The following is a 24,301-nucleotide window of genomic DNA, read 5'->3' as shown; positions in this document are numbered from 1 at the left end:
GCGCGACCGCCACTCTATCACAAGGATGATGTCATCGGTGATGTCATGAGTAATGCCACTGACCATGTCATGAGTGATGTAATATGTGACGTCATGAGCACTGGATTGCGGGCGCGCGAGTTATAGTTATCTGACCTAACTATAACGGGGGAATTTCATTGGTTTTTCACGAGTGAAATGCCCAGCTAACTATAACATGTGTGAAACCTATGGTTTTTTAAGTGAATTTGCAAGGTTTTTTAAATGCTAATTCCTAACTATAACGTGTGTGAAACCTATGGTTTTTTCAGTGAATTTGTACGTTTTTTTAAATGCTAATTTATGTATTTATTTATTTTTTTAAAGTTTTTTCAACGTGCACGTACCGTGCGCGCACGGTGCGCTACACGCACCGTGCGCGCGCTGTGGGCGCTCGGTGCGCTTCGCGCACCTCGCGCCCACGTTACGTAGTTCGCGGAATTTTGCAGTTTCTACCGTGCGCGTACTATACGCGCACTCCGCGATTTTTCGTAAAAAAATTAAAATACATTTTTGCCCTTGGGGGTCCTTCTGGGACCCCCTGACCAAGGCTAGGAGGTCAGGAACTGTCCAGCCTGCCCCCTTTTCACGTTATCCACCTTTGTTTTTCACCCCCTCAGACTGTGAGAGACAAAATGGCGGCCGACACTTCCTGGTTTCGACCAATTCGAATGTTTACTAAGATCTAACAACCAATCAGAATCGCGCTCGCGCACGGCAGCGTGCGCATACGGTAAGCTTACGGTACGCGCTCGGAGCGCGCCTATAGATATATATATTGATTTAAATGCTATTTTCTCAGGAAATACTGAACAGATTTACACCAGACCTGCAAAAGGCACATCCCTGACCTGAGGACTACCTCTCTGCCAAATTTCAAGTAATTCTGTTCAGCCGTTCGGGCTGCAGCTTGGACTAAAGGTCCTATGGAAATATGCATGGGGAAAACGCATTTTGGGACCCCCCCTTTTTCTCAGCCCCCGCTTGACGAATCCCCCCGAGACTTTCAGGGAAGGAGCGGAGCGGAGCGCCCTACCTATTTTGAAAATTTCGCGAGGATTCGTCAATCGGCGCCAAAGTTATTCAAAATAGAATGTTGCGGATTTCCTATGGAAACACGGTCCTAACTATAACTATCTACTGGCGACCGCCAGTAGATAATATATATATATATACACACATATATATCTATATATATGTATATATATATATATCACTGAAAAAACCATAGGTTTCAGACATGTTATAGTTAGCGGAAATTTTACTGATAAAAAACCAATGAAATTCCCCCGTTATATTTAGTGCAGGCAACTATAACTCACGCGACCGCAATCTTCTGCTGATGCTAATACTGTATTTAGACACTTATTTGCCCATGTCTTCTTCCATAAATTTTTAGCTATACATATATTAGAAATATTTTTTTTTCATAAAGACACATATGTCATCAGCAGAAGATTGCGGTCGCGTGAGTTATAGTTGCCTGCACTAACTATAACGGGGGAATTTCATTGGTTTTTTATCAGTAAAATTTCCGCTAACTATAACATGTCTGAAACCTATGGTTTTTTCAGTGAATTTGCAAGGTTTTTTAAATGCTAATTCCTAACTATAACGTGTGTGAAACCTATGGTTTTTTCAGTGAATTTGTACGTTTTTTTAAATGCTAAGTTACTTTACGCCATTCGTGGCGTGCACGCCCACTTAACGCAGTTCGTTCCGTGCGCGCACGGTGCGCTTCGCAGTTAGTGCCATACACGCAAGGTGGGCACGCAGTGCGCTACGCGCACCGCGTGCCCACGTTACGCACCGTGCGCACATGGAGGACATATTATGCGCTTCCTTGTGATAGGTAATCTGTTAAATTTAATTTGTAAGTGATGACAATAATATGCCATGCACAGAGAGTGTTTTTTTTTTTTATTAAAATTTTTAGCGTAAGCGCACCGTACGCGTACGGTAAGCGTAATCGGCGAAATTTTCAAAAAATAAAAATTTACCGTTTTTGGCCTTTGAGGACTCAACTAACATGGCTATGTGCATGGGCGCTGTCTAAACAGCCCCTTTATATGTTTTTTGCCTTTATTTACAGCCCCCCCTTCAGAGTGCGAGAGAGAAAATGGCGGCCGCCGCTTCCTGGTTTCGACCGATTCGAATGTTTACTTAGATGTAACAGCCAATCAGAATCGCGCTCGCGCACGCCACCGTACGCGTACGGTAAGCTTACGGTAAGCGTACCGTAAGCTGGCTCAGATATATATATTGATTTAAAGGCTATTTTCTCAGAATCTACTGAACAGATTTACACCAAACCTACAAAAGGCACTTCCTTGACCTGAGGACTACCTCTCTGCCAAATTTCTAGTAATTCTGTTCAGCCGTTCGGGCTGTAGCCCTGTCTAAAGGTCCTATGGAAAAATGCATGGGAAAAACGCGTTTTGGGACCCCCCCTTTTATCTCAGCCCCCGCTTGACGAATCCCCCCGAGACTTTCAGGGTAGGAGCGGAGCGTAGCGCCCCACCTATTTTGAGAAATTCGCGAGGATTCGTCGACCGGCGCCAAAGTTATTCAAAATAGAATGTTGCGGATTTCCTATGGAAAAGGGGTCCTAACTATAACTACCTACTGGCGACCGCCAGTAGGTAATGTATATGTATATATATATATATATATATATATATATATATATATATATATATATATTAGTTTTGGTACGTACATGTGCCGTCCTATAAAATAAACCTATACTTATATATATTAGTTTAGGTACGTACAGACTGACTTATGTGTAGTACACCTATACTTCCTTATACAATTATATATTTACACTTTCATGAAATTTTGGTTTCCGATATTTTGGCAGGTCAGTGTTTAAATCTGACTATTCTGGTATGAAACCCAAGTCAGGCTTACAATGGCTGGAATGTAGGAGCTCCCGGTTTGTTGCATAGTTCGCTGCAGATCATTTATGTCTATTTATTTATCTTTTGGTCTTCTATTGAAAAATATTGCTCACGGCAGGCATGGGGAGCTTTTCCCAGAAGAGATCCCCCTAGTCACCCACTGAGTAATGGGAATTCTGCTCATCAGTAGTGCTCTTTGTAGAACTTCCTGTTCCCGTATCATCACTCTATGGGCTACACTGAACTCTCCCTTTTGTTTGGGGTAGAAAAGGCTGAAAATTACGTCACTAACACACACACAGCTGATTGGCCGTACCTCACTCATCTCCAGTAATAGTACTCGTGCAACAAATGTCCTAAGGTAAGGGTCCCATCATGAAACTAAAAGATTTGTCTCAATCTATACTTTGTTTTCATGGTCTGTAAGCATTGCTGTACTATTAGCCATGGCCAGTACATCAGTACCATGGATCCCCTGTCTTTTGGATTTTTGATTGCGTGTGTTGTGGGTAGAAGATTTAATTTCTAAAACAATTCACGTGGTGGAGGGTCCTAGGGCTTATTTATAGACCAACAACGAACTGTAGCCCCTGTACAATACTGTAACAAACAAAAACGTCCGGTGGACTGCAAGTGGGAAACAGGACTAAATTACCAAATGACTAAAAGAGCACTATAAGCAACCCAACAACAAGAAGGAAAGACCTTCTCAAGAAGTAGGATTTCCATCAAATACCAGAGCGGTCAGTGTTATCATCTGGATCTCCTTCTTACCCACCACTGTACCTCTTGATCACAGAGGACACCCATGTGGCTCCGGTATTGACCAGGTCAAAAAGATTATACAGGAAGGAAAGAAAGAAAAGAAGAGATCAATTCCTTCATGGTAATAAACATAATCATCAAATGATGGAAATGTCTATGGTAGTGTTAGTGTGCAGTGCGTGTGAGTGAATTAAAAGAGGAGGTAAAAGAGAAAAACACTTTAATTCAAAATATCTCTAGTACTCCTAATTAAAAAACGAGGTAGACATAGAAATAGTTTTGAAACTACTAGGTTTCATGCTTTCAGAGAAACTACTATTTCCGCCTCCAAAGACGTCATTTTGTAGTTTGATTCTACGTCATCGGTACACGCCGTGAGCTCTTTGGCTTAGTTGCGGCGTGCAGCTCGAGAATCACGGGATCTTTTTTACATTTGTACATTTGTATTTGAGCACAAGGTGTTTGTATTGTTTAAATGTGAGCAAAATATGTTTTTCCATTACAGGGGTCAAAGGGACTCTGCCTGTACGAAGGAACAATGTCATATATGGTTGTATTTATTCCAACTTTATAGTTTTCTATTCACTTTTTCACTTTTTTCACTCAATTGTGAATTGTAGATGCAGTAGCTATACAGCTCGTTGTTAAGGTCCTGAAGAAAGCCCATGACCAACAGTTACATCAGGCTGAAACATGTCGATGTTAAAAGCTGCTTTTTGCATGTTTTTTAATTAGGAGTACTAGAGATATTTTGAATTAAAGTGTTTTTCTCTTTTACCTCCTCTTTTAATTCACTCACACGCACTGCACACTAACACCACCATAGAAATTTCCATCATTTGATGATCATGTTTATTACCATGAAGGAATTGGTCTCTTCTTTTCTTTCTTTCCTTCCTGTATAATCTTTTTGACCTGGTCAATACCCGAGCCACATGGGTGTCCTCTGTGATCAAGAGGTACAGTGGTGAGTAGGAAGGAAATCCTACTTCTTGTGAAGGTCTTTCCTTCTTGTTGTTGGGTTCCTTATAGTGCTCTTTTAGTCATTTGGTAATTTAGTCCTGTTTCCCACTTGCAGACCACCAGACTTTTTTGTTTGCTATAGTATTGTACGGGGCTACAGTTCATTGTTGGTGTTTAAATAAACCCTAGGACCCTCCACCACATTAATTGTTTTAGATGTTCTTGTGCAGCTGATGGCTGCGGGTCCATTACCATTATTAGGATCTTGTCACTATACCATTTGGATGAATGAATGAAATTGCATTTGTATAGCGCTTAGCTACCCTGAGGCCTCCTAGCACTTTGCGGAGCGGAGAGACATGAAAAGAGAGAGGCTCATGTTAGTGTGCTGAAAGAAAGAGGTGTGTCTTAAGCAGTTTCCGGAAGGCCGACAGATCAGGTTCTCCCCGAAGAGTGGGGGGGAGGGCGTTCCAGAGGTTGGAGGCATTCAGAGAGAACGAGCGTCCACCCCACCTAGATCTTCGGACTTTTAAGGGAGTGGCAAGAAAAGCAGAACTGGAACGAAGAGTCCTAGAGGGATGATGGGGGTGACCAAGGACTGAATAATGGGAGAGCTGGTTTTCCAGATAGCTTTGTGGGCCAGGCAAATAGTTTGATTGATGATTCTTTATTATTATTTTTTATGTTATTGTTTGGACTAGGGCTTGTTTAGCCAACACGATTGCATTGGATACAAACCGGTATCAGACATAAGCAAATAATTTCTCTCCATGGCAGAATTCAGTGGCCTGGCGTATGATGATGCCATCTGTCAATCTATACTAGATAACACACCAAGCATTATAGATAGTATTTCTAGCTCCTCAGGTCCTAATATCGATGACAGGGGTAAAGTTTTGGTTTTGAAGAAATCTCATTCGCGGACTGTGATACACGGTGCAATAATGGCTGAATATCTAAGGAGCAATTGTGCACCCTCAGGCTTGGTAATTACTAACGCCCCCGCCTATTCCTTCAGGATAAAGCCTTTCTGAAGGATTGATCATTGATAGCCTGGCGGTGCACGCGGGATTGTTTAATTCTAATAATAAGCACGGCAAAACGGGTAGCTGAGGCCATTCTAATTGCAATACAAAGTATTAGAAGCTCAAATTAAAACAACCATCTCGGCCACTCTTTTAAAAAAAAATCAAGATGAATCGAACAACACAAACAGAGTTCAAAGACTCAATACTAGTATCGAAAATTGAGAAATTGACGAAGGATCTGGCTAAATTCAAACATGAGGTGGTGTATCCCTACATTAGTGATAGCTACACCCCTCCTGAGTTCAATAGGTAGGGCCGTAGATATGGCTCGACCTATTCGGGGAGTAGTTCAGAAGACAGTACAAGCGATTCAGAACTTCCTGAGACCAACAGACAACAGTTCACAGGTCGTGGAAAAAGATTCAATTGAAGAGGACAACCTGCACCTCAAATCCAACATTGGTGGCCTCCTACACCATGGGTATATCCACCCCAACAATTCCAGTCTCCATCAGGTCCGTTCCAGATGTATCAACAAGACTTCAACTACCAGTCTTTATTAGGGTCTGGTCAAGGCAGGTCCAGAGGCAGAAGAAGAAATCGACAACCTCAAGTACATTGGAACCAACCATCATCACTGCCACAGTACATGGGCACGCGGAGCCAATCCAAGAAGAACCTTCCGCGACAGGGAACAAGTGCGGAAGCAGTCTAATAGTTAACCTGAGTAAGAAAATCTTAACTAACAATGAAGAATGCGTCCTCAATAGAGGTCTTGGGTTTGTGGCCACGTCTGACGGAGATGCTTTTCAGGTTCAGTGAGAACTCGCACAATTTTTCCGCAAGATACGGCTACATTATTTCTTCAAGGACAAAGACCTGACGCAGCCAACTGCTGAAATAACCAACACCGGGCTAAGGAAACGGTCTACTTTTAATCCTCCTTTACAAAGTGTACCACCACAAGTACTTACTTTTGAAAGAGCGGTGCAAGATGAGATCACCGATCTCTGTACCAGCAAAAGAGTTAATTATAGGAATTTACCTAAGAATGAAAAATCAGCCCTGCGTGCCCTCAGCCAAGATCGAGAAATAACCATCAAGCCCGCAGACAAGGGCAGAGCAATTGTCATTTTAGACACTGAGGCGTATCGCGCTGAATGCTTGAGACAATTGGGAGACAGGAGATCATATCGCCCTCTTAAAGAAGATCCGACAGAAAGAATAAGAATAGTCATCACTGAAATAGTTGAAGAAGCCAGTAATGAAGGATGGATTACACCACATGAGGCTGCATTCCTTCAAACCATCCATCCAGTGATGCCATATTTCTACACTTTACCAAAGTGCATAAGACCCAACGTCCACCACCAGGGAGACTCATAATTTCTGGGCTAGGCTCAATTCTTGAGCCCTTATCTACTTTTGTAGATCATTTTTTGAGGCCCTTAGTACAGAAGATTCCTACGTATCTTCAGGATACAAAGGATGTTCTGCATCTCCTACCTGGTGTGGAATTCGACTCGGAGAGAGACTTTTTAGTCTCCTTCGATGTCGAATCGTCATATACGTCCATTCCTCAGAATGAAACTTCCATTTTGAACTACACCGACCTAGATTCTATGACTCCAGTCCATTTTATCATGACCCTTGCTCACTTGGCCATGAAAGAAAAAAAAATTAAGTTCAAGGAGACCATTTATCTCCAAGTCTCTGGCACGAGCATGGGGAATGTTTTCGCGCCCAGTTTGGCGAACTTGTACGGGCACACATTTGAACAAGAGCATGTGTTGACATCTGATAATCCCTTCCATCAGTCGATCCGACTATGGAAGCGATATATCGATGACATATTGGTAGTATGGGGTGGAGACTTGGACTCAATCGGACAGTTCCATCAATGGCTGAACATACGCAATGACTTTTGGAAATTCACAGTAGAGGCACACAAGAACCGAATAGCCTTCCTTGATCTATCCATCTTTTCAACACCGACAGGTTTGGAGAGCGAATTGTACCATAAAGCGATGGCCTGCACTCGCTTTTAAGGTATGATAGTCAGCATCCAAAGGCCCTACGTGATAATCTGTTGTATGGCCAATTTTTACGGGTAAGGAGAAATTGTTCCACTTCCAACCAGTATAAAGAACATGCCCGGAATTTGTCTCAACAGCTGGCACAGAAGCAGTACCCGCAGAGACTAATCAAACATGCTTTCAAACATGCCACCAACAACAACAGAGAGGCGCTTTTAGAACTACTTGTTGACAAACCACCATTGGGACATTTTACTTTTGTCAACACTTTTAGCACCTTAACAAATGGTATCCAGAAATGTATACAGAAACATTGGCGGCTCTTGAATAGCTGCGAAGATAAAGTTCCAATGCCATTGTTCTCATTTAAGAGAGGGACGAACCTACGAGACCAATTGGTACATACGCAACCAAAGGGGAACGGACCAAGGAAAGTGGGAACACTGTGGGACTTACCAGCAGTCCAGGGGTATTTCCCCTGTGGGGCATGTGCCATCTGCCCACAGACAAGTCATTCTAAAACCATCGACATCGGTACCAATAGACCTTGGGCACAAAGGGCTTTTTCAAACTGCAACAGCGATAACTTGATATATCTGATACAGTGTCCTTGTCAATGCCAATATGTTGGCATGACGACCCGAAAAGTAAAACTGAGGATGCTAGAACATAAAAGCACTTTCAGATGCAGAAAAATGAATACCAAGCTAACAAGATATTTTGTTGAATTTGATCACCAGGCTGACGAATTCACTTGGACTGTCCTAGAGAAGCCATATATACCACCTCATGTGAGTGACATAGCCAAGTTTCTCTTTAAAAAAGAACAGAAGTGGGTATTCAAACTGCACAGTGACATATCAGACTTTAACGATGCTATACCATGGACGGCCTTATGAATACACTCTGAACCCCCATTAACAGAATTTCTTGACCTACACACGCCCAGGTATATATGGTAATTGCTACTAGTAGGTGCGTACACTGACATTACAAATGAGTTTAGGCAACAAGCATACTAAGAACGTCAATATATATTAGCTTGCATTCAATTTGTTTGCCTGTTTAATACAACCTACACCACAAACAGAATTATAAAGGAGAGCAGGCAACTAACATACTGCCAACACTTATATATACCAATGTGCATGGAGTAGAGCTCAGACTGTAACGGGTGTCTGAAAATCATAATTAATACCTCAGCAGAATTAACCAATATGCATGCAACCAACAAGCTTAACAGTGCAAAGAATCTTGGGGTTCACTCTGGCGATCGTGTTGCCCGTCTGCCGAGATGCTTATTATTCTATCATTTACTGAAGGAAGAGTGTTTAACATCTTTCAGATAGTCGGTAATCTGCATCTATTTTAATGTTTTGATTTTCACAATAACGGTATCTGAATATTTAATATTTGAGATCCGATAGGTGTTTGTTACTATAACTGTTGCGGGGGTTAAAGAACTACAACTTCCGTGTTCAGAGACGTTTTTGTAGCACAGAGCAACGTCATCCGTACATTATGGCAGTTTTTGAACATTGGCGGCGTTACGAGGTAGACATAGAAATAGTTTTGAAACTACTAGGTTTCACGCATTCAGAGAAACTACTATTTCTGCCTCCAATGACTTCATTTTGTAGTTTGAATCTACGTCATCGGTACACGCCGTGAGCTCTTTGGCTTAGTTGCGGCGTGCAGAGTCCAGTATTTAATGCGGGCCAATACCTACACCGGCACCTCCCATACAGCTCAGCCAGAGCCTGAGGTACCGACAAAGAGGTAAGTCTCCGTAAGACTACTCGATACCTGCAAGGGGTGACTTGTTTGTAGTAAGAATTTGTTAAAAGGTTAGCGTTTCCAGCGAGCGTGTTCGGAGATAGTCGCTTCCGACGGTTTTTGCCTTCAGAGTTTTTGAAGGGCAGGGCGTATGCAAACATTTCAAACCGTCGATACCGAGGAGATTGCGAGAGGCCTCGGCTGTGAGTTTCGCCTATTGTTAGGAATTATAGAAACATTGGTTTACTCTAAACTATGGGGTAGTGTGGAGCTTTTGGTTTCTGGGACTTAGCAGATGCGTTTAGATCCACACGCAGACGAAATGAGCACAAATACTCCGTAGTGTTTTTCCATCAGAAACTGAGGAGTGTTTTCTTCATTAGTTAAAAAGGAATGTGCATTCACAATCAAATACAAAGGTATTTTGTTGGAAAATCGCAGTGCAAGCGTTTTGTTTGCTAAGTGTAGTATATAATACATGTGACATTTGATTGACTATGGAGAGATTAACATGACTCGGTTTTGTAAGAGCCATTCCAGGTTTGTATCATATATAGTCCAGTTGTGTCATTTGTTGTCGGTCTGAAGCAAGCTCTAGAAACATAAGATGTAGAAATCCAAAAGGGAGAAATGATACCAGGGACAGATTAGAATGGTATTTTTCTGTTCCCCCTACCTCATATGTTATTTCCCTCTCTTGATGGGGCGGGGCCTCCTATACTTGAGTTGTGACCAGGTGAGGTGAGGTATTATCCTCGTACAAAACAGGTGAGCATATTATGGCTAAGACAGATGTTCTCTGCTAAAAATATATAGAACTGATGAATATATTTGAATGTGTGTGAACCTATAGGGTCCACGTTATGAATGAGAAATAGCTCGAGAATCACAGGATCTTTTTTACATTTGTATTTGAGCACAAGGTATTTGTATTGTTTAAATGTCAGCACAATGTGTTTTTCCATTACAGGGGTCAAAGGGACTCTGCCTGTACGAAGTAACAATGTCATATAAGGTTGTATTTATTCCAACTTTATAGTTTTCTATTCACTTTTTCACTTTTTTCACTCAATTGTGAATTGCAGATGCAGTAGCTATACAGTTCGTTGTTAAGGTCCTGAAGAAAGCCTATGACCAACAGTTACATCAGGCTGTAACATGTCGACCACACTGTGAGGCAGCCTATTTGTTCAAAGCTGCTTTTTGTACATTTTTTTAATTTGGAGTACTAGAGATACTTTGAATTAAAGTGTTTTTCTCTTTTACCTCCTCTTTGAATTCACTCACACGCACTGCACACTAACACCACCATAGAAATTTCCATCATTTGATGATCATGTTTATTACCATGAAGGAATTGGTCTCTTCTTTTCTTTCTTTCCTTCCTGTATAATCTTTTTGACCTGGTCAGTACCTGAGCCACATGGGTGTCCTCTGTGATCAAGAGGTACAGTGGTGGGTAGGAAGGAGATCCAGATGATAACACTGACCGCTCTGGTATTTGATGGAAATCCTACTTCTTGCGAAGGTCTTTCCTTCTTGTTGTTGGGTTCCTTATAGTGCTCTTTTAGTCATTTGGTAATTTAGTCCTGTTTCCCACTTGCAGACCACTGGACTTTTTTGTTTGTTATAGAAGAATTAATTACCAAAGTGATTCAGGAATTTTACGGTTAATTATCGTTGATAAAAATTAAGCTTGAGATGTATCTTAAACATCCAACAGAGAGGCAGAAATCCATGCAGGGTCCCCACAAAGGCAAGGTGTACTGATTACAGAATGAATGACTGTTCACAGAGTGATTATCCTTCACCCTTTTCAGAAATGTTTTTTAAAGGATATGGACATGTCTAGTATTCTGCCTGGTGTCTGTGTTTTATTTATCATGGCAAAGTTCTACTATTTGCTATGAGTGAACGAAGATATGGGTGGAAATGCTTGAGCCATTGCGTCCTAACCCCATTAAATTTTATTTGGGTAATATTCCATTCCATTTCTTACAGAAGAGAATGAACCAGATGCAAATCAGTTGTGACCGTACACAAAGGAATGGTAGCCCAAACCTTTTGACTACATTTCCTTTGCTCAGCAATCCAAGTAAATCTTGGTGCATATGGCTGACTAGATAAAAAATGATGGAATTAAATATTGGCAAGAAGAGCCTCTGAGTCAAGTGTTTCAGTCAATCCCTTTTTTTGTTGCTGTTTAGTTTAAAAAAATGCTAGACACAAATTGAAGAAAACACTGAATAGTATAGTATAGCGACCACTAGAGCTATCCTAGACTACTTTTACTACCCTCTTCCAATTTGAAAGATTTTCTCCTTTCAGTTTTCATTTTCTGTTCTCTGATTTATTTGATCCAAAGACTATTGTCATTTTTCTATTATTTTCTGTGATTTTCTTTTTTCACTCTATTCCGATTAAGAATAAACAGTAAATTGATTAACCCCTTCCATGCTGCGCAGATTCCGCCGCTGTGCTGACGGAATCTTGCGCGGGCGTGGTCATGACGGAACGGTTCCGTCATGAGCACAGCTCAACCGTGGCTCATGACGGAACCGTTCCGTCATGAGCACCGAAGGGGTTAACTTACCATGCTGATAACGCCGCCACCGCCAGGAGTCAAACGAAGCCGTAAGCAGCGCCGCCACTGCCAGGAGTCATTCGTAGCCGCAAGCAGCGCCGCCGCCATCCCGGGACTTCAATCCCCGACAGCCTCAGTAGCGGCGCGCTCTACCTACGCTGTGCCAGCGCCAGGAGGCGCATTTAAGCAGCGCTGAGCCCGGCGGAGTGGGGGGACTTACCACGCTGATAACGCCGCCACCGCCAGGAGTCAAACGAAGCCGTAAGCAGCGCCGCCACTGCCAGGAGTCATTCGCAGCCGCAAGCAGCGCCGCCGCCATCTCGAGACTTCAATCCCCGACAGCCTCAGCGGCGGCGTGCTCTACCTACGCTGCGCCAGAGCCAGGAGGCGTATTTAAGCAGCGCTGAGCCCAGCGGAGTGGGGGGACTTACCACGCTGATAACGCCACCACCGCCAGGAGTCAAACGAAGCCGTAAGCAGCACCGACACTGCCAGGAGTCATTCGCAGCCGCAAGCAGCGCCGCCCCCATCACGGGACTTCAATCCCCGACAGCCTTAGCGGCGGCGCGCTCTACCTACGCTGCGCCAGGAGGCGCATTTAAGCAGTGCTGAGCCCTGCTTCGTGGGACGCGCGCGGGACGAGCCAGGCAAAGCCCGGGCAAAGGGCGGGCCGTCTGTGGCCGTCCGGGGCAGGACGAGGCAGGGCAGGGCCACGGACCTTGGCGTTTGTTGCCAGGGTTGATGCACGATTGTGTGTCTCCCTTTATCATACAAATGCCATTTCTCATTGTGTTTGGGGCACTAAACTAGCCTCATTGGAGATTTATTGCTTTGTATTTTGTTTATTTTCGTCTGTTGTACAATTTATGATAGCTTGGGCGCGTGATTTTTTACCAATTTTGCAATAGGGTGCGTTTGTAGTCGTAAGCATGTCCAAACAAAAATCTACTAAAACCTCTGCAGTGCCTACTACACTAGATAACTATCTAGTGAAAGTTGTTAATAAAATTAATTATAAATGTTGACTTTCCCTCAGCCAGGGTAGCCCTCCAGCTTCTCCACCTACTTTGTCAATCTCCCCAGGTGTACCAGTGTTAGATGTTAGTCCTGATCACGATCCCCAGCCGATTAACAGTGATGATCTAGTGTTAATGACTCCCAGTCAGCTGGTGGTAAATGACTCTTCTGACCATCCTAGAGATTCTGTCCCGGTGTGTAGAGCCGTTAGGGCATGCCGGAAGATACCTATAAAACGAGGGGGAAATAAAAAGGCTAAGAGAGTTCAATTACCTTCTACAAGTATAGTTGGGGGGGACGAGACCCAAGAAAAAGAGTGTCATGCCCAGTTGAACCCTGAGCAGTTTAATTTGCTGTTTAGCTATATCGACTCCAAGCTTGATAAGATTATTTCACCGCTGGTGGCTAAATTAGATCAGATCTCGGTAGAAGTAACTAGATTGGCTAATCTCTTGGATACCTACACCACTCGGGTAGGTATTCCAATGACTACCGATGTAAGTCACAACGTAAGGAAAGAGGTAGTTATTTCATCCGCGGAGGGGTCTAAGGCTAATCAATTAGAAGTACCATCTGTCGAGGGGACCAGAGCCAACCAAATAGTTGTTCCTGCCCAACTGCACACTGCGAGCCAAGAAAACCAGGTTACTCTGGTAACTGACAGCAATGTGGGTTGGACTGAGGTAAGGAGAAAGGGTTTTGTTAACCTTCCCCCAGACTGTGCCCCTTATGTAGTGGTTTTAACTAACGTACCACGGGTTGATTCACTTATGCCCCAGTCTCAGTATGAATCTCATGATTCCCTGAAAAACAAAACTGTAGCTTGGTTGCATAAGCAATGTGGATTCCCTACGGCCCTCTCTAATGATATCTTAACCACAAGAAGGGTCAATTGGGTTGGTAACTCTAGAAAGACCTGTAAAGGTGACTGTGTTATTGTTAATTTTAAATATCCCCAACACGTCACTACAGTTCTGCTTAGATCAGCCTCCCTATCATTGCCCGATCATGGTATTTGTGTACGCCTCTCGCCTTTTTTTATAGCCACCTTATTAATATGTCCCCTAATGATCATAACTCTTCCTGGCTACCCCCGCCGATACAGCAACGGGGTTTAGCCATTCCCTTGCATAATCGCTTTTATGCCCTCAACAGTTTGGATTCTAATGACTGACTTAACCCGGAGAGTCAGATTTCCCCATATAGGGCTATGTATAAGCGGGGCTCTGAAACTATTAATGTTAATCTGGTTTCGGAGCCGCCAATGGTGGAAGTTTTTACTGATAATGATTGTAGGGGGTCAGTCAATGAAAATCTAATGGAAGGAAATTCTCCAACTGTATTTACTACACCAGTTAGGGTCAATACAAAGGGTAATGGAATAATTATAGCCAGTTGGAATGTTGCAGGGTTAAAATCTATTGGGAAGGCTCTGGGTTGGCAGAATTTCATTAACTTTTTTGATATCGCATGTTTCCAGGAGACATGGTGTAAGGATGAAATTAATTATGAGGGGTTTGCGTCATATAATCTGGTGGCAAAGGGTACTGGGCCTGGCAGAGCAAAGGGGGGTCTGTTAATATTAGTGTCAATCCATCGCCCAATCATAGTAAAAAGGTATATAACAGTGGGTGAACATGCCCAGATTCTCTAGTTGTTAGAGGAACACGCCCATAATATCCTACTGATTAATTATTATAATAATATTTTTGATAGTTCCAGGGATGTAGTCATCCGCGATTTGGCTAGTGCCATCGAAAATCTAAACCCAGAAGCTAATGTTTCTTTTGATTTTATCTGGGTTGGTGACTTTAATATCCCGCTATGTGAACTGTCTACTGAAAATGTTTGTGGTTTTACCAACGATGTGGGATTGGAACACCTACATTTCCGTCACAACAACTATGGAGATTCATTAAATTATTTTTTGGGTTACTATGATTTAGAAATTCTTGGTTTCCCGAGAGAGGATTCGGGACAAATTATCCCTACTTTCCGGGGTCATCATTCTTGCTCAGTTATTGACCATGTGATTGTTTCCTCTAATATTGCTTCCTGTTGTGCGTCACCTAGGATTGAAGTAACTACCCTTAGCGACCACCACTGTATTATTTTGGAAACAACTTTTTGGGGCGATAGCTGTGTTGAAGCGGGCATTGTGGTCTCTAATATTGAATCACACAGACCAAATGGTGTTCGTTTGAGATGGGCTGGGGATAAAGCCAGTGATTTAATTGGCCTTATTGTGAGGGACTGCTTACCCAGTATTAGTATTATTTTTGAAAATGTTATTGATGAATTGCAGGTTTTAAATGCTTTTATGGACATTAATTTAACTATTGAGGCCAGATTTATAAAATCCAAGGGGGGGGGGGCCAATGTAGCAATGTCCCAAGATGGTTTGACCATGTGTGCACTCGTTCATTAATTGAATTAAAAACTGCGCTTGCTAAAAAACCTAGGGATACTCAGTTTGTTGTAAAATTAAGGCTGGACTATAAGCATGCTTTAAGGTGAAGGAAGAGAGAGTTACAGCAGCTGGCATGGGACTCACTCAATCAAGCAGCGGAATTATCTAACAGTACTTTGTTTTGGGCTACTGTCAATTCCCCCTTTATTAGGGATGAGAATACCCCAATGCTAACTTCCAATGTTTCGAGTGACGGCTGGGTTACCCATTTGTCAAACATTTTTTATTCTAACAGTTGTACTGGCACTTGCCATAATAGTTGGCCTGTCTTACCCCTAAATATCACTGTTAGCGAGGTTGAATCCGGAATTCATGCTAGCAAGGGGGTAAAGCCCAGGGCCCAGACGGGGTCCCTATTGATGTGTATAAAACGGCCCCCGATATATGGAGCCCTCTCTTGGCTACAGTTTTTAATGCTGCTATATGTACTGTGCCCCCCGAAACTTGGGGGGAATCTATTATTGTTCCTATACATAAAAAAGGTAGTAGGTCCGATGTCAAAAATTATCGACCCATCTCTCTTTTAGACTCGTCTGTTAAGATCATGAGCAGAATTATGCTTGTGAGGTTAGAGGAATGGGCTGAGCAAAAGGGTATCCTAGCTGACAGTCAGTACGGATTTAGAAAGGGTAGGGGTACACTTGATCAGTGTTTAAATCTTGACCTTCTGATCGGGAAATATATAGATGCTAAGTTAGGCTCACTCTACCTTTGTTTTGCGGACCTTAGCAGCGCATTTGATTTGGTGGACCATTCAATTCTATGGTCAACCCTGTTACAGTTAGGGGCGCCAGAGGGAATAATTTATTTTCTGGCCAGACTGTATGGGAATTTAAAAACTTGTGTGCACTTTGGGACCAAAGGTGAATGTTCTCCCAAATTCAGTGTAAAAAGAGGCATTAGAGAGGGCTGCGTATTGGCTCCCCTTCTTTTTATCTTATTTATTAACGGAATCGACGCGATTTTAAAAACAATTCCAGCAGAGGCCCCCATGATCAAAGGTTCTCCCGTGCCTGTGCTATTATACGCTGATGACGCTGTCCTACTTTCTAGAACTCCATTAGGATTGCAGCGTCTGATTGATAGATTCTCTTCCTTTATTAAGGATAGGAGGTTGACTATCAACAAGAAGAAAACGTATATTATGACCTTTGGGGCCAAAAGCGTAAAGAAAAGTAAATCTGCTAATTTTTCCTTTTTTATAGATAAGGATAAGGTGCTTCAGGTGGATACATTTTGTTACCTTGGCATTACCTTCTCTAATGATAGAAAATGGTTAAATGCATTTAAAAATATTCGTATCAAAATGGCTAAAAATGCCCATGGCGTTTTTAGATTTGCTGCGAAGGTTGGGGACCGACGTACCAGGGATATGCTTAAGATTTATCAAGCCAGGTGTGTCCGTATTGCTCTGTATGGGGCGGGTGTTTGGTTGCATTTTCGTGCTCATTTTTTGCAGTTAGAGGAAAATGCTTTATTTTAAAAACTCTTATCTTTACCACCCACTGCTTGTACTGACCTCATCCATCAAGAGCTTGATATTAATTTTCTTATTGACCAACTATCTCTGAGGCCACTTATGATTTGGCGTTCAATCTGGCTACAAGAAGAAAAAACCTTTAATAGATTGGTCATCGAGGACTGTCTCTCGCTGGACAAATTCTTAAATATACCCTGGTTAAAATATGTAGTTAGATGTTTTTCTGAGATTTTTAATTTAAACATCTTGGTGGACCCTAACGCAACATCTTTAATTACGAAAAAAGAGTTGAAAACTAATTTTTGGGCATTTACAGCAAGAAAACGGGCCATTGCTAACGGTTCTCTATCTACTGTTTTGTTTATAATAAGTATAAGCTTGATGAAGGTTTACCCGTCTATTTAGTATGTGTAACGAGGCCATCCCATAAGTTCGTGTTAACCAGATTGAGGTTTGGTATTGCTCATCATTTGGTGGCACTGCCAACATTAAAGAAATATCCGCAAGGGCCCTGTATGTGTGATGGCATCTCTAAACAGAGCACTGTGCACTTTCTTCTTATCTGCAAACTGTATATGAATTTTCGTATTGCCTATTTAAAACCTATGTTTTGTAAATATGGTATACGTACAGTTAATCAAGCAATGAGTTTACTTTTTAACCTACAAAACGCCGATATCTGTTTTTTAACTGCCATGTTTTAACTCATTCAATCAAGGCCAGGAAAAGTATGTGTTTTTAAGCTTGTATTATTTGTTATCTGTAGCTTCTGAATTGTTGTTTTGCTGTATCTAATATTGTAGTGTATTTGTTTTATTATTATGGTTGTGCTTTTATGGTCATTTTTCATGCACCGAATAAAGCTTTATGAATTGAATTGATTAAACAATCGGTGAATTTAGAAGTGATTGATATTTAATTTTTTTTTTTACAGTTGCAGACAGTAACATCGTTTTCTTCTGCCTCTGCATCTATACCATAAAGTCCAGTTTGGAGAAAGGGTTTATTGCCTGAAGTATATTTTCTATACTGGTTTGCTACCAGCCATTGATTATACTAAAGGTAGCCATCAGCATACCAAAACCTTTGACAAATATTTTGGATGTTATGCAACAGAAGAATCAGGGACTGATTTAGTTGTTGGTGGTCCTAGAACCGCGTACCAGTGGATGGCAGTCCCACCACTGCAATCACGTCAGGCCACCCACCCGATCACGATGGTGGCAGTGGGACTGCCACAAGACTGCCACCACTGCCAGGATCCCGCGGTGGCGGTGGTGAAAGCAGGCAGGAATCGGGGCGGTGCCTAAGCCGGCACTACCAAAAAGATTCTGACCTGTTTTTCCTCCATGAAATGCTTGATGGGAAGGCCTGTAAAGGGGCCCCAAAAAGTGCCCCAGGCTCATCTGTCAAAGGGGGTGCATGCGGGGGGCACATGATATGCCCCCAAAGGTGCACAGTGTGACATGCACAACATGGTGCATGCCACACCGTACAACGGACATGCTAGAGGCAATGCCATGGCAATGGGATGCTCTATAGGCTCTCCTATGGGCCAAACATTCCCGTCGCTGTGACACCTCTGCATCGCCCACCCTGGATTACTGTTGTAAATCGACAGGCGGGACTGCAGACAGCTTGGCGGTCCAGCAGAAAGATCGCCAACATCTAAATCAGGCCCTCAGTTGCCGAAGAAGAGCAAAGAGATGTCATCACACCGCATATGTGAACAACAATGCATTGTCAATATTATATGTTGTAATAAAAAGCTGACAGCATGTCTGGCCTTTAATAATTTGAAGCCTTGATCGCTTAAGACGGTATAGTCTCCTCCATACCTCCGTTTCCTTTGTTTACCATACACAAGTAGAATGGTATTTGGCCAGAGTTACAATTTATAAGTTAAATATTTTTTACTCATTTATGGGGAGTATAGTGGCTATACTTTGAAATTAAAACATAAATACACTCATTCACTTTTGAGACTAGAGTGATCTTATCAAGGCAGGTGCTAAAACAAGTTAACTGTAAGCAGTTGCCTTATGGCACTACCCCACTTGTCTCAAAGAGTGAGCTGAACAGCAACAAATAGCCACAATATGGCCTAATTAATGTGGTAAAAGGAACACTTATATTGTAGAATATAATTTTGCATGGGGATCGGAAAAACATTGCACCAACCTTGGCTCTCATTATTGAATCGAGTACAGTATGTCCTTGGATCACGTGTGCCTGCAGCACGTGTGGCCTGCATAATTACAGCTTTTATGTGTAATGCTTTCTAAAATGGTTCAGGCAGCCCTATCACAGAAGTGCAGTGCTCAGTAGTGTGGATCTATGGTGAGGACTTCTTGGGGGGGAGACCCATTGTCATTGAGTATGGGATTCCTTGGACTCTGCATGACTCTTGTTCATTTATTGACTTGTTCCTTACCAACCTCCCTTGAGATCTGGGTTTACTTTGGGATACACAATAGCAAATTTCTCCATTTTCAGCTGGACTGAATTGTAACATTTGTATAGCTCTTAAATTCCCCGCAAGAGACTTCAAAATGCTTTCAGGGAGGAAAGGTAAGTAGCTACACAGTTTGTTATGCATGTGTGCGCAGTAAAATTGGCACAAAAAAGCTTTGGCATGAGGCCCATTTCATTCATTTGATATGAATAAACAGATGTACCCCTTTTGAGGTGAGCTACAGTTAAAATACAACCTTCAGAGAATTTATTTGGTATTTCTTTATTTCTGTATATCAGAGGCTATTACAGTAAGTGTAATAAGTACACTCAATATATATCAAGCTCTCTTGATGCTTATCTTCTTGTAATGAACCACAACAGTAAAAACTATTGTTTATTTTACATTCCATGGCCTGTATTCACAAAATGTGACCAACTCTTTGCAGGTGGCAAATGGCCACCAGAGATTTGTAAGTCACAGGTTAAGTCCCAGAAAGGTGGGCTCTTGCTTTCATGCTCATGGAGATCTCCCCACATAAAAAGATAGGACAGGCCTATCTTTTTATGTGTGAAGTCTCTGCCACGAGTGCTGAGTCTCCACAGTAATAAACTTACTAATAGTAAGCTCGTAGTTTGTGAATATTAAACAAATTGTAAATTTACACAAAAGTCTAAGTTTATCTTTGTGATCTAGGCCCGGGTGTCTGCGGTACCTATTTAATAGACAGTTGTAAAGGAAATAGGTTGTTGACAATGTGGTGGATAGTAGTGATAAGGGCAAAACTATCACATAAGATGCAGAAAATAAATTTGGCACAACAATTTCCAAAAATGAAGGATAATTATCAAGATATAATTAAAATAAAAAAGGGTTGCCCTAAAGCGAAAATATGTTGTCTGTTTCCTGGCAAAATTAAACCTTTATTTGGTCTTAGATGTGAAATCCGTTCTTCACTATTTGCTCTCAGACCACTATCTATTGCCATGGTAGAACAGTATGTGGCCCAGTGCAGTGTCTGTGCACACCAGTGTGTGCTACAGTGTGGATGGAAACTATTACAAGCCAATTCAGCAGCTTTACAGTTGTTTTGATGAGGTAACTGCGAGAAACGTGATGGTGGGACAAGAGGCCATTGTGTAGTGTCAGATATAAGGGATAAAGTACCTCCAGCCATACATTACAAGGATATTTCAAGTCACAGAGGAGTTCCATAACCATATAAAGGTACAAGGCCAAAGGCTAAGTTGCTTTACAAGGTTATGGAACTCCGAGGTAACTTGCAATATCCTTATCATGTACAGCAGGGGATACTTTATCCCATATAATACCTGGTCACATCATCAATTTACCCACAAACCTCTTAAAACCTTGGTTCGTAGCTCCTTCAGAAAGAAAGAGCTTGTTTGCAAAGGTGAAGAATAAGAATAGAATCTCTAGTGCAAAATTAAGCACGCCAAAAACCTGTTAGATATTTATTACAAAAAGATATTAGAAACCGTTCAATACGAGTCCGTTTTAAAAAAAAAGTTGCAGTAACTCAGAATGTAAAGAAACGTAGAAAGATTCTAGCATTTCTATAATAATTATCTAAGGAATACAAAAAAAAACATGTTCTTTCTGCTAGTCAATGTAAGCTAGAAAAATAGAAAAGAAGAATGTTTCATTTTCTGTGCATTAAACAGCTGCTCTCTGACCTGACCTGACCTGCCAGTCAACTCAGCTGCTGACTCTGGCATCAGGCATTGTGATGTCAGAACTCAACTGCAATAACTTATTATAATCAAGTTATGACATCAAGTTCTGACGTCTTTTCTTTATAATCGGCAACAGAGTGTGTCACTAGTCGCCGATATAAAGAAATTAGTGACATGTATTTATACAGGTATTGCAAAATCCCATGTATTACAATCTGATTTCCTCCCATAAATATTTTAGTCGAGTGCCACGTTTTATATTTTTTGTTTAGAAGTGGTTTGCCTTTATGACATATACAAAGTTATTCGACTCGAAACAAAGTAAAAAACTGATATCCTGCAAGTGAATTGATGATTTAAAGCAAATATGGGACTGTACTGCATAGAGTGTAATGTTGCTTATACTAAATCACTCACTGTGAAGCATTGTATAACAAAGCGCAGCGCAGTTCTCTCTCAATAAAACTGACTCCCAACTCAAACTTACTCTGCTCGAAGTAGTAAATAAACTAGAGACTATAAAACTAGAGGGGAAAGATGAAGCCATCTAGGGGTAAGAAATGTATCCTTGATCAAAACATTAGAATTTCTCAATTAAGTGAATACAAATGCAAAAAGGACAACCCAGCTTTCTTAAACTTTTCCTATGCATTTTTACATTTGAAGCATGAGCGATTGTTTAAAACTAGTCATGGTAGTTCTTAAATCTCGGAGACTTAAGCCTCACTCATTATTTTTCTAGTTAGGAAAGATCCGTTTTTACCGTTAATCTATGGCTTTGAAATCAACTCCCCACGAAGTTGTTTTATCATATTATCATGGATGTCCCTACCAACAAGGTTCTTGTTATCATCAGCGCTGGAAATGGAAAACATTTACTCCGGGTACCCATAAATTGGGTGTCAATGTGTGGCAGCGGAAGGCCTTGGAGTCACAATGGGATGGAGTCATAAAAAGCAGTATCTGACAGTCAACTTCTACATTTATGTTTGTTTTAAACACTGCCTCAAAGACGTTGGGAACAAGAACAAATATTTTGTGTGCTCTGGCTTACTTAATTGGTCACAAAGAGGCTGCATTTTAAAATATCTTATGGGGCTAAGGCACCTACTGCAGAATTATTTATTTGTCCAACAATTTTCAGGGGATAACACTAATGCTAAGATAACTTTGGTGGTTAATCCTTCTAAAATAGCACAGCTATGAACCAACATCAAGGAGCTGCATGCTTATGTAACATTTCCCGTACATTGATTTCCACTCTTGTATGATGCATTGTCTCACTATAGTGTGGGGGGTGTTTGTATGTGTATGATGTAAAGTGCTCTGGCACCCTAAATTGGGATGAGTAGTGCTATAAAGAATTCAATAAAAAAGTAATTTGGTAAGTGCTGTTTAAATTGTTATTTGTGTAATTATTCATACAGCCAGTTACATCTAACATTCTTAGAGTTCAAGCATGTCTCTTACATACAGGAGTTAAACAAAGGGGAAAAAACTGCCTCCAAATCATAGTCTCTCTTACGTTCTTGTTAAGTGATTTCATGCTTTGTGCCTTTGTTTCCCTTCATTGCATTTCGTCTAGGTGTTAGGCCCCATACAGTTACCAGCCAGGATGATACTAAACCAATAGAACAGTTGATGGCCCTTCACATCAGGCCTTTTGTTTTGGGTCCAGCTGGAAACAAAAAGAAGTAAGCCCTCTCACCCCCCTCCCTGCAGGTCGCTCTTCCGAATGGAAAGCAGACAATGTGCAGGTGCTACTGAATGTGTCCCGGTGTCAACAAGTTGCACCAGAACAAATTCAGCATGTTTCACTAGGTCCAGCCAGGATTGTGTTCCTCATAAAATGTTGACTGCGTGTCAGAGAGAGGGGAAAACACTGAAGAGGAGAAAGAAGGAAATAGAGAATGACAGAAAAACAGTGACAAAAAAAATAAGTATGAAAATAACCTGCAGCTGTGAGATAAAGGGGCAAGGAGTGTCTGGTGGTGGATGAAAGGCATGAAGTGGAATCAAGACAAGGCAGCATTGGTATTGGGCATTACAGACACTTGGCTGTGCTGGATGTAGGCTTCTGAGAAATCATTTGGAACTGGCTCTTACAATATTACAAATTAAGTTCTGCCTTTAGAGCTGCAAATCTGCAACTCACTTGGGATTCTTAGTTTAGTGTTCAGAACCTAGATAAACCAGTCAAATGGATTGTCAATAATAGGGAGAAATACAAAGCGTTTAAGGTCTCTGTATATTACTTTTAAAGTTATTTGCTAAAGTATAAGACACAGATACTCCCACGCTAGGTTATCAAATACTTTCTCCTCATTGCTGATGTAGAGATTGTCACAACTGTAAAAAAATGTTTTTACATATGCAACAAATGGGTTTCCACCGATTTAACATGGTATTTCTATTTATAGAAAAGTGAAATTACAGCATCAAAAAATCCACATTAAATACTGCCTATTGCCCCATCAAACATCTTGTGCTAAATCTTCATCTTTGAGTGCGGTAAAAAATAAAGAAACACAATTTTCATGCTATCTTTTAATGTTAAATTAGCGGTGATAATGCAACATCACAGTTAACATTTGGATTAATGCAAATACTGGAATTATAGTTTTATGGTGTACTATTTGGCCAACTTTAAATGAGAGCCTTAATAGGGCACACGTTTGATCTTTTCTTTGGAAATGTAGAGTTATTCAAACAACAAGCAACCCTGACTAGATGACTAGTGTGCCCAAGGGAAAATATCCAAATCTATCGGAGACCTCGCCTGTCCTTTGTAAGCGTTCATGGATTAATCAACATACTTCAGAAAATGTTAGGCGAGCCCTCGCAAACCAACCTAGGTCATGGTTCATCACAGGGCTGCTTCATTTTTCAGAAATTATTATAGTGAGGAATAGGCTCCCTATGTTTAGGGAGTGCTTTCACTGCTGATAGTATCCAGAATGTCAGACTAAAAATCCCCAATGGCTTCCCAACTAGCTCTTGTCAATATGGCCTAGGGTTAAGAAATTAAAACACACAGCTCCGTTAAAGCTTATAGTACAAAGAAACACAGAGTTGCACCTCATAAAAAACAAGCATTTACAATGCAATC

The 24,301-nt window shown here is 41.5% G+C and overlaps 1 protein-coding gene across 2 annotated transcripts in view; it reads left to right on the top strand.

The window, feature by feature from the left end:
• The window catches only part of LOC146805693 (uncharacterized), a 582,641-nt gene extending 560,210 nt beyond the window's left edge, over nucleotides 1-22,431 (top strand). For both annotated transcript variants that reach the window (XR_014967885.1, XR_014967884.1), the window contains one exon: nucleotides 17,975-22,431. The gene's annotated coding sequence lies outside the window, so the exon portion shown is untranslated. The remainder of the gene's footprint in view (nucleotides 1-17,974) is intronic.
• The last annotated feature ends 1,870 nt before the right edge of the window (nucleotides 22,432-24,301 follow it).

This window comes from Triturus cristatus, chromosome 8 (assembly GCF_964204655.1).
Source record: "Triturus cristatus chromosome 8, aTriCri1.1, whole genome shotgun sequence".
Classification (NCBI taxonomy): domain Eukaryota; kingdom Metazoa; phylum Chordata; class Amphibia; order Caudata; family Salamandridae; genus Triturus; species Triturus cristatus.
This window is presented reverse-complemented; position numbering and strand designations above follow the sequence as displayed.